The sequence below is a fragment of the Erpetoichthys calabaricus genome, chromosome 10, assembly GCF_900747795.2.
Source record: "Erpetoichthys calabaricus chromosome 10, fErpCal1.3, whole genome shotgun sequence".
NCBI lineage: Eukaryota > Metazoa > Chordata > Cladistia > Polypteriformes > Polypteridae > Erpetoichthys > Erpetoichthys calabaricus.
This window is the reverse complement of record NC_041403.2, coordinates 53,359,919-53,371,283: the sequence shown is the minus strand read 5'-3', so window position 1 is coordinate 53,371,283 and position 11,365 is coordinate 53,359,919. Positions and strand designations below refer to the sequence as shown.

Below are 11,365 nucleotides of genomic sequence, written 5' to 3'. Positions count from 1 at the left end.
TTACACACAAGGAGAACCTGTAGACTCCACACAGACGACGTCTACCAGTGGGATCCACACGCAGGTCACTGGGCCCCTGGAGCCGCAGCACTCACCACCGCGCTGCACTGAGATGAAAGTAATCGAAGTGAAAGGGGTTCACCAAATTTAAAGATAGCTCACACATTCACTTTAGAATGCTCCGAGTGTACAAAGGAGAAGACCATCGCACGTTTACCAGTCTGAAGGAATAACATCATGTTGTATAAAATGGTACTAAAAATGGTACAATAGATGAAAAATGTCAACCACCTTCAAACTGTAACCATAAGAATAACTTATGATGGCTTTGAAGTCACTTTCTTTGTCCAGCGCCTCCTCACTCAGTGGCATGAGAAAACCCACACAAACAACATAGTTAGACATGACTAGATCTCTAGTTATATAAGATGTTAAACTTTTTTGGGGGCCCCCCTATTTTTTGCCTTCTAGATCTCACTCATTTTTAGGCCATTTTTAGACCATACTTTGTGACTTCCGCAAAAACCATCAGAAGAACCTGAGGCAACCCAACTGCAATACCTTACCAGTAATATGGAGACTGAAACTGCACACATGCTCCAGGTGAGACTTCACTAATGCAATATATAATGTATTTACATTCCCTTTGACTTGTACACCACACATTATGATAAATTACTTAACCGCCTATTAGCATTCTTGATTGCTTCTGTACACTGTCAGTGTAGATAGAGTTTAGTCCATTATATGACTCCTCATAAGGTGTACCACCAAGTTTCAGACCTACCATTTTGTTTTCCTACATGTAATACTTTAGATTTATTTACATTACATTTATTCTGCCACAAATTGCCCAAGCCGGTATGCTGTCTAAGCACTTCTGTAACAGTTTAGCTGGTTCTACATTATCATCTGCAGACTTAACCAGCATATTGATTATATTCATGCCCAAATTGTTTATGTATAGTAAAAAGAAGTGCAGCTCCAGCATTGACCCCTGCAGGACACCACTTTTAACTCTTTCAGGGCTGATGTCAACTTTTGTCAAAAAGAGGAGTTGACGATGATAATCAACTGTAAACTATGACAAAACCAACCATTATGTTGGACTCTCGTTGCTAGAAGGAAAGTTAGATTCATTGGTTTGACCGAGATTCCCTGAGCTCACGTGAGTAGCAAGGCGCACACAACGGCAAAAATAGCACTGAGATCTGGCAAGAGATCTAAGTGAATACGTAAAGCAAAATGCTCCGTGGACAACGTCTTGCCTATCATTTCTGAACTGGACTATGACTTGTTGGACTCAGATTTTGATACAAGTGATCAAAAATGAATGTTAGGCTCCAGCTTCAGCTGATCGGTTCCCAGCTAGTAGTGTTACTGACAATGTTCGCCAGGGAGGACTGCCACTTAAAAATGACAAGAGGTAGAATCCAGATTGTAATGCACTGCGACCGTGACCGCCGCCGTTGCTGTCCCAGCCATGTGAAGACAGCCTGGCAGCAAGCCTGCCGCTCATTCTTGCCAAACTCGCAGCCACAGCATGCAGCAACAGACATTTTATGTGGATTTCTGTGTGAAAGCATCATTTTTTGGAAAAAATATTCAGCCCTCAAAGAGTTAAAATCACTAATTTCTGAAAAAGCTTCCCTCACCTTAACTCTTTTCTTCATGTGTTTGAAACAATGTTGTACTCACCTACAGAATGCACCCTGAATTCCCACTTTTTTTAGATTAAACACTAACCTTTGATATGGTACCTTTATAAAAATAATACCTATATAAAATAAGGTACTGTATATAGAGTGCCCTCCATAATGCTTGGGACAAAAACACATTTTCTGTTGATTTCCCCCTCTGCTGTACAGTTTAATTGTACCAAACATGATAGTGTCCTGAAATGGGGGGACCATGTAGAAAAATTGTTGTCATTTCTGCATGATGTGACTGAAATGTATGCAAATATCCTTAAATTAAAGTCTGCAATGTGCACTTTAATCACTTCTGAATTATTTGATTTGTAATTTTAAACTGTGTAGCAGAAGAGTAAATCAAGGAAAAATGTGTTTTTGTTCCAAACATTATGGAGGGCACTATATAACATATATATATTGAATATATATATATATATACGCATTTATGAAAATAATCTCGACTCCTCTGCCTTTGACAACTTTAGACCAGTTTCAATCCAGCCGTTCTTAAGAAAACTGTAGAAAAATCAGTTTTTAACCAATTAAATGATTGCTTGAATAAACATTCTATTCATGATACGTTTCACTAATTTTTAGAAAAAAAATCATAGTATAGAAATGGCACTGGTTAAAAGAGTAAATGATTTGTGGGATATTGCAGACAGCGGCCACACATGTGTTCTTATTCTCTTAGACCTGAGCACAGAATTTGATGCCACAGACCACAGTATTCTTATACATCACCTTAGATAATGGGTAGACTTGTCCTTCAGTACCTAAAATTGGTTTCAGTCTTAACAGTTCGAAAAATTCATTGTTAGCTGCAGTTATTGTACTTCGAAGGTCCATGTCATTGTATATGGTGTACCACAAGGATCTATTCTGGGTTCACTGATTTTTTCAATCTACATGCTTCCATTAGGCCAGATTATCTCAAAATACAAGGTGAACTACTAAAGCTATGCAGATGATGCACAGCAGTATTTATCTTTGGCCAATGCTCTTGGCTGTCTGGTTCAATGTCTTACTAGTATGGACACCTTGACAGCTAACCAATCTCTCTCTCTCATTCCTCCTAGGGCACAAAGCAGAAGCAGAAGCAGACAGTGGCCGACAGTGAGATGAATCGTGTTGCTGTCGTCGTAGAAGAACTCCAGGCACTCGACGAACAGATTCAGAAACTCCTGTCCAGATGGAGATACCTTAGGGATCTGAAGGCTCAGCTGCTGGATAAACCGTCCTTGCCATCTGTAATCGGCGTAACATCAACCCCGCGTTGTGCCACTCAAGTAAACTTCAGAGGGCAGTTGGAGCAATTGTTTTGCATGCCGGCGTGAACGACATAAGACACCGACAGTCGAAAATCCTCAAGGCTGACTTTGCAGCACTAATTAAAGACACGAAGGAGAGTGACCCCATCGGCAAAGATCTTCATTTCGGGTCCACTATCTCTCGTCAGATGATCAAACGAGTACTACAGTCGTCTGCTAGGATTAAACAACTGGCTGCAGGGCTTCTGCAAGAATCAAGACATCGGATTCATCAACAACTGGGACCTCTTATGGGAAAGGCCGCATTTCTTCAAGAGAGATGGCCTGCATTCAAATAGTTTCGGCGCTCGGGTCCTCACCGAAAACATATCTAAGGTAATTCGTTTATCTTGACTATCTATCTCTACTCTTAACCCCTTCCGAAATGCTATTGCTGTGCTAGGACATGATAGTTGTTTAATAAAATCTTCCGTAAATATGCACAACATTAATACTCTAATAACCAATCTCAATGCACGTAGAAAATCTAGGCAATACGGTATAAACACCAATAATTTAATTAAAATTACTACTTTAGATGAACTACCTATTAAAACTATAAAAACAGAATATAGATTAAACAAAAAATACACACAGAGCGGCGCTAATAAAAATAACTTAGTTCCTGTTCCGAATATCAATAACGCACATAGTATTCATCTCTGCCCCTCACAAACATTAAATATGGCACTATTAAATGTTAGAGGTTTAACTAACAAGACGTTTTTTATCAACGATCTTATTAGTGATAGAAAAATTGATTTTATTGTGCTAAGTGAAACGTGGCTTAGCTCAGATGGCGCAGCTGTTTTAATGGAATCTGCGCCTCTGGATTACAGTTTTACTCGTGAGGATCGCCAAGGAAAGAGAGGTGGCGGACTAGCAAACATTTACTCAAGCCGGTTAAAATGTAAAGATGTCAGTTTTGGTAAATTCAAGTCCTTTGAGTATCTCGCTGTTGTTATTCATGGAGATTCTCACGTTCTAGTATTATCCATGTATAGACCTCCTAAATTCAACGCGTCTTTCTTTGAGGAATTCTCTGACTTAATGTCAATTTTAATTACGAACTATGACACACTCTTAATAGTCGGCGACTTTAATTTTCATTTAGATAATCAGTGTGACCAAAAAGTAAAAGAATTTATGAACCTCCTGGACTCTTTTGATTTGAGACAGCTCGTTAATCAGCCTACACATAAAGCAGGTCATACGTTAGACTTAGTGATTACTAAAGGACTAAAAGTTGATATAAAGCAGGTCATTGATATGGGTCTATCAGACCATTTTCTTCTACTTTTTAATATAGAAATAATGATAGAAAACACTCATGAGAAGCATATTGTTAAAAAACGCTTCTTTGACTCATCAGCAGCTTTAAAACTTACAAACATTCTAAGCAATCAGTCAGTTTACAGTGCCAACTATAATAGCGAGGATAAGGTAAATAATAAGGTGGAAAGATTTAATACTAAAGTGAGAGCTGCTGTTGACAGAGTTGCACCTGAAAAGACAGTTAAAAAATCTTCTAGCATTGTTATACCATGGAAGACCCAAAGAGTGTCTGACTTAAAGAGAACATGCCGTAGAGCTGAGCGTAAATGGAGGAAGACTAAACTAACTATCCACTATGAAATATTAAAAGTTAAAATAACAGAATACAATAACACAGTCCGTCTTGAGAGGTGCTGCTATTTCTCTAAGATTATAAATAACAATGCTAGTAATCCCAGAGTCTTATTCTTGACGATTGATCATCTGCTAAACCCAGGTAACTCAAAGGAATGCCTCCTAAGTACTTCCAGTAAAACCTGTGAGGCTATTGCTGTATTTTTCAATCAAAAAATTAATGATATTAGAAATAACATAGTATATCTCCCCAACACTAAGGATCCTCCTAAATCCCAGTATTCCGTTATAAACAAATTAAACTCTTTCACTAGGATAGATTTACCTGATTTACATAAAATAATTTCTCAACTGAAACCCTCCACCTGCATCCTTGACCCAATACCAAGAATTTTTTTCAAAGAAGTATCGGACGTACTAATTGATAATATTCTTGACATAGTAAATTCGTCATTAGATACGGGGGTTTTCCCAGACTGTCTTAAGACTAACACAATGTCTGACTTGTATTTCAGAATAGATGAATAGTAACTTTCTCAAGCTAAATAAAGAGAAAACTGAAATCTTAGTGATTGGCAATAATGGATACAATGAGGCTATTAGAAATAAACTGGATACATTAGGATTAAAAGTCAAGACGGAGGTAAAAAGCTTAGAGGTAAACTGTTGACTGTAATCTGAATTTTAAATCGCATATTAATCAGATCACTAGGACAGCATTTTTTCACTTAAGAAACATAGCAAAAGTTGGACCTCTTATATAACTGAAAGATGCTGAGAAATTAGTTCACACGTTTGTTTTCAGTCGACTAAATTACTGTAACGCAATCCTCTCAGGACTACCCAAAAAAGACATAAATCATTTGCAACTAGTGCAGAATGCAGCTGCTAGAATCCTAACCAGGAAAAGAAAATCCGAGCACATTTCTCCAGTTTTGATGTCGCTGCACTGGTTACCCATGTCATTCAGGATTGACTTTACAATTCTGCTTATGGTTTATAAAACCTTAAATAATCTCGCCCCATCTTATATATTGGAATGTCTGACATTTTATAATCCAAATCGTAACCTTAGATCCTCAAATGAGTGCCTCCTTAGAATTCCAAGAGCAAAACTTAAAAGAAGTGGTGAGGTGGCCTTCTGCTATTATGCACCTAAAATCTGGAATAGCCTGCCAATAGGAATTCGCCAGGCTAATACAGTGGAGCACTTTAAAAAACTACTGAAAACACATTATTTTAACATGGCCTTCTCATAACTTCACTGTAGTTTAATCCTGATACTCTGTATATACAATTCGTTATAATAACTATTCATGGTGGCTCTAAAACCTGTACTAACCCCTACTCTCTCTTCTGCTTCCTTTTTGCAGTGTCCTTTTGGTGGTGGCTTGCGCCACCGCCATCTACTCAAAGCACCGTGATGTTCCAACAGTGATGGATTAAAAGCCAGAAGTCTGCATGACCATCGTCATCAAGTCCTTCCGTGAGAACCCTAAATACAAAGAGGACTATTTCATTTATGTTAGGTAGAATGCCCAGAGGGGACTGGGCGGTCTCGTGGCCTGGAACCCCTGCAGATTTTATTTTTTTCTCCAGCTGTCTGGAGTTTTTTTTTGTTTTTTCTGTCCCTCCTGGCCATCGGACCTTACTCCTTTTCTATGTTAACTAATGTTGTCTTATTTTAATTTCTTATTTTGTCTTTTATTTTTATTTTATTTTCTTCATTACGTAAAGCACTTTGAGCTACTTTTTGTATGAAAATGTGTTATATAAATAAATGTTGTTGTTATGGATGAGTAGTAACGTTCTCAAACTAAATAAGTTGGTGATTAGCAAAAATGTAAATAGCGAGGATATTAGAAATAAACTTAATCCCTCAGGTTTAAAAGTCAAGGCAAAGGTAAAGAATTTAGGTGTAATCATGTACTCTGACCTAAACTTTAAATCGCACATTAAGCAGATTACTAGGTCTGCATTTTTTCACTTAAAGAACATTGCAAAAGTTAGACCTCATATAACATTAAAATATGCTGAAAAGTAACTCACACTCCCTCTGTAGTCTGCTAGATTACTGTAATGCACTCCTAACAGGACTACCTAAGAAAGACATCAATCGGTTGAAGTGAATGCAGAATGCAGCAGCTAGAACTCTAACTACTGTAGTTAAATGAAATCTAAGCACATTTCACCAGTTTTAGTGTTGTTACATTGGTTATCCATGCCATTTAGAATTGACCTTAAAATACTACTAGTAGTGAAAGCCTCAAATAATTTTGCCTCTTCCTATAATTTGGAGTGCCTGTCCCCACTACACTCCAAGTCATAACCTTAGATCTTCTAATGGTGGTCTGCTTATAATTCCAAGAACCAAGCTTAAAAGAATTGGTGAGGTGGCCTTTAGCTGTTATGTACCAAAATCTGGAACACTTTACCAACAAAAATATGCCAGGTTAACACTGTAGATCATTTTAAAAATCTCCTAACATCTCATTTTTTTAATTTAGCTTTTTCGTGGTAACATTTTAGTTGTACTCTGTAGTTAATAGACGATCTACAGTAGGCACAGAATTATCATACTGTTCAGGGATTTCCAATCTTTGCTAATCTCTACTTTTCTGTCTTTTCCAGTTCTTCTGTGGTGGCATTTTGCAGCAATACCACCTGACCAACACACTGTGTAGTCACCTGTGATGCTGGAAATGAAGGCAGATGCCCCAGCTGACCACAAGGCCAATTGCACTGAATCCTCTGGGACGAAGTCTGGAAAAAAAGAGAAATGACTTAAGAACAGTTATGTTAGGTAGAATGCTCAGTGGGGGTTGTGCGATCTTTTGACCTTGGAACCCCTACAGATTTTGTTTTTTTCTCCAGCTTAAATGGATTTTTTTTTCTTGCTCTCCCAGCCATCTTGCCTTATCACCGGAATTATCTTTAGAGACTTACATTATGATACTGTAGATAAGAACGCTTCTACTAATTATATATTTACAGCATGTTTTATAAAATCTGTGGTGGGTTGGCGCCCTGCCTGGGGTTTGTTTCCTGCCTTGTGCCCAGTGTTGGCTGGGATTGGCTCCAGTACACCCCTGTGACCCTGTAATTGGGATATAGCGGGTTGGATAATGGATGGATGGGTGTTTTATAAAATCATGTAGAGTTATTTATTTACTTTTCTTTGTTACTTATTAATTAATATTCGGACATAATTTTTGTTTTTTTATTTTCTTGTAACTTTCTCGCTGACATTGTGTAAAACACTTTGAGCTATATTCTTTGTATGAAAGAGTGTTATATAAATAAATGTTGTTTTCAAAAGACTTCTGAAAATCAAGATAAATATCATATGCATCCTCTCTGATCCTATCTACCCTTTGGTTGATTCCTCAAAACATTCCAGCGTATTAGCGAAACACAAACTTTCTCATCTGAATCCATGCCAACTGTTTCCTCAAACTCCTGTTCTAGACACATACCACTCAATCTTTTTTGTGTTCAAAAGAATCACTTATGAGAACCTTGAAGTCAGTTTCTTCTCCAATGCCAAACCGACTCACTGGTACATGAAAGCCATTACATATACCGGTCAACAACTCATGATGCCTAGTTATGCAAGACATTGAGCTCTTTAGGATATCCCCCTAATTTTGGACCTCTGGACCCAAAAAAGTAATTTGTAGGCATATTTTGGGCCATATTTTGTGAAGGAAATTACACACGTATGATGAGCAGTAATCCAAAAAGAATCTTCAGCAAATATGATCAGAAGAACTTGAAGGTGTGCTTGCCATATCAATTAACCCCAGGGGTTCATCCCCTTATGGGATCCAAGGGGTCATTTTACAAAACTTGGAAAAATTAGGAATCATAAGCATTTGGAATGTCATTTTATCCTATTTTGAGGTTGCTGTTCCCAAATATCATATTTTTGATATTTAATTGTCTACCCCCTTTGTGTAGTCATAGATCTCTAAAAGCCAGTCCCAGAAGGATAAAAACGACAATTTTCAAACATAAACATGTGAAGTATTGTTTTAGACTATTTCAAGGTCTATGATTATTTATTTATTTTTGTTGGATACAATTTGTTAATCTCTGAGGGAAAATTGTCTTTTTTGATCCTTTACTAGTAATACAGGTCTCTATGGACCTCTATCAGAAGGTGAAAACTGACAAAGTTCTATTACAACTGAGAATATTTAGACTTTAAACATATTTCAAATATCTGACGTAACTGTTCTTGTTTATTATGTACTTCTACCTCATGAAATAAATGTATCCGAGCACCCTGAATTAGGTCAGCTTACACTAATTCAGCATTGTATTACTAGTTGCTTACAATGATTTACCTGTGATGCATGTTATTTTGCCAGGATACAACGAGACTCATGATTGTATTTCAAAAAGTGTTGGGATCAATTTTTTAGCTCTTTTTTTGCTTCATCTGGAGAACTAAAAATGTAGAACTTGCCTTGAATGTCTACTCTCAGTTTAGCAGGATACAAGAGGCTGTATCTGAATTCAACTTTGTGTTAAATTCTGTAAAAAACATTTAGCAGCTGTTGAAGGTGAATAATCAGGGAAAATGCAAATGCGTTTATTTTCAAATATAATCTCTTGTTTCAGTCTGAGAAGTGACATCAGATTTACTTTACTTTTTAAATTACTGAACATACAATAAGGCTTCTAGGTTTTGAGGTGTTTGATCCACATATGTGGTAAGCTGCTGATATCCCGGTGTCTGATTTGAAGTCCTATCCAATTGTTTGAGGGAATAGTTCAGCGATGAATTTCAGTGGGTTTGGATTTTCACGGTTTTCAGCGTGACCTTCAATTCTGATATTATTATCTTCCTGCACAGCTAGTTTGTCTCTAACACCTTTCCATTCGGATTTTGTAGCCGTTGCTTTTTCGTCAACAGTGGAGCCAATTGTTCAACAATTTCATTACGAGTCGTGAACATTTGCTTAACCTCTTCAAGTTGAGCACCGAGTGCTCTACATTTATTTTCAAAATAAAGCCTATTTAATCCAAGCAGTACTTCTCCCTCTGCAATTTCCAAATCACTCAGTACATCCTTAGTAGTCCGTTATTGCTAGGAGGTTATCAACCTCCTCATAGTATATACTACTTTACCATTTCTAATACTCTTCACCTCAACTACTCTTTTACTGCTAAAATATTGAATCTCTGGGTCACCTTTTGCTTTTTTGCAGTATTTCTGTCCAATGGTCTTTTAGCCTTCCTTATATCCTCTGTTTCTCTCACATGCCCTGTGGTTAGTGCTAGAGTTACTAGTCTTATATGCCTTATAGAGCTCACCCAAGCCATATCCATTTCACCAAGTTTAAATAGTTTGAAGAGAAATGTATATTCAGTAGTTGGACAAGTGTACATTTTAATCAAATGATAGTGTCCTCAATTCCCCCCAGCCAATTCCAACTAGCCATTCTAAGACAAATAATATTTAGACAAATGTTCTCAAGAATTTCTGAACAATATAAAAAAATCTTTTCAAGATTTTAGAGAAAGCTATAATCTCACAAGTCAGTTCTATCTTAAAAATGCAACCCTTAAGAGAAAATTCTCTTTTGTGCTTGCCCCAGTCACAGTGCAGAAACGATATTAACTTGTAAATAACATTTGAATTTACCCAGAGGTAGCCAATGCACAGATTTTGATGATACCAACCATAGCATTTTACTGCACAGACATATTTCTACAATATGTGTACTCCATTACTCAGTTTGAAATTAAATATGCTTTCTCACAGAGTTTGATGCTTGAAGTTTATTTTGTACAAATACACCAGAGGCATTATCCAGGACTACGGCTTATCCTCTAGCTAGTGCTTTGTAACACTTGCTTTATTCAGTTTGGTAGCCTTGCACAATTGTGTTTTTCTTAAAATGCAGAATCCTAAATGTTTAAGCTCATTAATTCAAGTCTAGCCAAATGATTATGCTTTATCTCCATAACTTAATTCAAATTGGTATCTTACTTAATTCAAAACATAAACACAAAGTGCATAACTAGAACGAAGAAATATCAGTGTAACTCCAGCTGTAAGAACACTACGCTGTGATTTATATAACAATATTAGGGAAGACCCACCTGTGTCAACAATCAAATCAAGGTCAAAAACATGTTTTTTAGGTTATTCTTCTCAAATGAAAGACCAGCTACCATTATCATGTTTTTTTTAGTAATCCTATTAATGATCTTGATTAACCATTACTGAATATTACTTATTTTATTTATTTTCAGTGTTCTGTAGTGGTGTATCTTGTTGTGGGCATGACATCTCCACTGTCAAACCCTTATGGATTTGTTATATTTTGCCTGTGCTATAAATACATAGTGACTTGCTGGGGCTAGGTGGCCTGCTGATCTAGAACAGTTGGTATCAGTGACTAGACCTTTATGTTGTAAAAAAATTTTGTAATAAAAAAAGCCTCAATTTTTCCTTAAGTTTGAGTTTTACTTGTAATTCATTTTTGTTTTTTATTTGAACTGGTTTCCTGTGTTTGTGCCCAGTGCTGCTAGAACAGGCTTCAGCTCCCCAAGACCCACAGCAGGATAAGCGGTTAGAAAAATGATGAACGATTATGTAGTATCTGTAATAATGCATAAAGCACTGAAACTGTAATTGGAAGTGCATGGTGAAAAAAAAATCTCTTCGTTGAAGACTTTTTCTTTTTTTAAATGAAAAATATGTTTAGACAAAATTAA

General features: G+C 36.8%; 1 protein-coding gene across 3 annotated transcripts in view; it reads left to right on the top strand.

Moving 5' to 3' along the window:
• The window catches only part of lrrc42 (leucine rich repeat containing 42), a 287,985-nt gene that overhangs the window by 33,302 nt on the left and 243,318 nt on the right, over nucleotides 1–11,365 (top strand). The gene's annotated exons all lie outside the window — the stretch shown is intronic.